The 2,150-nt window shown below is 44.6% G+C and overlaps 1 protein-coding gene across 1 annotated transcript in view; it reads left to right on the forward strand.

Moving 5' to 3' along the window:
- CRHR2 (corticotropin releasing hormone receptor 2) overlaps window positions 1-2,150 on the forward strand; it is a 251,210-nt gene that overhangs the window by 36,538 nt on the left and 212,522 nt on the right. The window lies entirely within an intron of this gene.

The following is a 2,150-nucleotide window of genomic DNA, read 5'->3' on the forward strand; positions in this document are numbered from 1 at the left end:
CTACCCCACTGGACCTTGATGCCAGCCTTAGAAGAAGAAAGACTTAGCTATGAAGAATGGGCAACCTTCTTATCCCTGCACATGATCCTTCCAAGTCAAGCTTGAGGAGCAGGGGGGAAATCAAGTCTGAATAGTAAAAGCTGGCAGAAGAGAGCTTTAGGTCTCTGCTAAATTATGAATAACTTTTGCTATTAGTCACCCAGTGCTTTCTTCCTGTGTTAATTCTCCTTAACAATAAGAGCCCTAGTAGTAATGTTCTGAGAGCATGGCTGCTCTTCTGATGGGAGCTACCTTTGCAGAATCTCAGTCCCTTCTTTTTACTGAAGCAGTCACTCATTTTTTGATTGCTGAGATCAGTTTTCAGTCTCATCCCTTTTCCCCTGCCAGCACTGGGTCAAATACAATAGCATCCAAAGGAGCAAAGTGCACATCTCTCTTCACCAACAAAGCAACTGTGCCTCTACAAAGCAGCTGCCATTTCCTTCTCTTCCTTGGATGGGCATGTTGGTACGTGTGCGTGGGGTGGGCCAGAGAACTGTCCATGTCATACAGGTGCTTTGGAGAGTGCAGCCCACTTTCTCTAAGATGGTTGGCTTTACCTTGATGGGCTGGTTTGGATGGGTCAGGGTGCCATGGTCCTCATCTCTTGTAAGTGACTTTTGGGGGTGCTCTCTGATGATTGCTGGAAGGAGAGTAGTCCTCACTTGAGTTTTGGCCTTTTACACTGGTGTTGAAGGGGAAAAATGCAAGGCTGTGTCTTCTGTTTAATGAATATGATGCCACAACATGACATATGGGAAGCAACTCATGAAACCTGGCTGAAGCTTCAGAGAATGATTTATAAGCTCCATCGCCTGTCAAAGGAGCATTCTTTGCTGAAATTCACCCAAGAACTTGAACAATATGCATCATAAAGCACAGCTGAGAAATGAAGCTGGTTAACTGCTTTTCTTAGACTGTCATACAATGTGCTGACAGCATCCATTATGCACGGTACAATTAGATACAGAGTTAAGAGGAGTTCAACATCTTCCCTCCCTTTCCATGCCTTATAAACCCCCATAAAGACAATAATTACCATCAAGTTATAAGACAGCACTTGCCCTCAGCGGAAGGCACATTCTTCATTTTTTCTGTCGATTTTATTGTTCAAGATATTTAAAACAAAAGCAACCCGGGAGCACACACTTGGAAAAGTTTCTCCACTTCCCAAAGTACATGGCTTGAATTATTCCTCAGTTCTACAGAGGTCACACAAGGTGGGGGTGGATGATTTGCCTCCTGCCACCCAGGTGGACATGTGGAAGGTCTCTCCTCATGCACCATGTCTTCTGCTGGGGAAATGGAAATTGCTTCGTCACAGCCCAAGTCAGCCAACCAGATTTCCACAGAGGCCAAGGACTATCATAAATCTTCCTCTGGTCACCGTCCATTCTCAAATGCAAGGCGCCTCTGACTTTTCTCTTCTAACATGGCGCACAGTGATGTTTACACTTTAAAAAAATGACCTACGAAAATAATGTAGTCCACTGCACCCCCTCAATTGTGCCACAGAGACAAGCCAAGGAATCATAGTCAAACACCTAGGAGGAAGGAGAAAGTACAAATCACACATGAAAAATGTCAAAGAATCATACAAAAATACAGCTGGAAGGGACCTCAAGCTGTCATCTAGTCCAGCCCCCTGCTCATTTCCTGCATTTCCAGAAAGCACTCAGATACTGCTGTAATGAGAGTTGCACAAGAACCTATGCAGGACAGAAAGAGATGGCAGGTCAGTGGTCTCTCTGGATGCACACATAAATATAATAGTCCTGTCCATTAGCTCAATAGCAACAGTGTGGCCAAAGTTTAGCCACTCATTTCAGGTTCTATGATTTAACATTCTCCAAGTGTTTGACTCTGACTCCTTGGCTTGTATCTGTGGCACTTGGCATTGTATAGAAGTTCTCATCCAAGTATTGCTCAGTCTGAGACCTGCTTAGCTTCCAAGACCAGGTATGTTCCATCCAGCAGGGATGCTAATGTCACAAGTAACACAGCATTGTTGATAGCTTGATTCCAGAGCTGTAGCTAGAACATGTGTCTCGCCTGACTACCTGAGCAATTGCACTCAGATTCTCTCCAGATGTCTTGGTACCTGCAGGGTA

The sequence above is a fragment of the Gavialis gangeticus genome, unplaced genomic scaffold (assembly GCF_001723915.1).
Source record: "Gavialis gangeticus isolate Ggan-Ray unplaced genomic scaffold, GavGan_comp1, whole genome shotgun sequence".
Taxonomy (NCBI): Eukaryota; Metazoa; Chordata; order Crocodylia; family Gavialidae; genus Gavialis; species Gavialis gangeticus.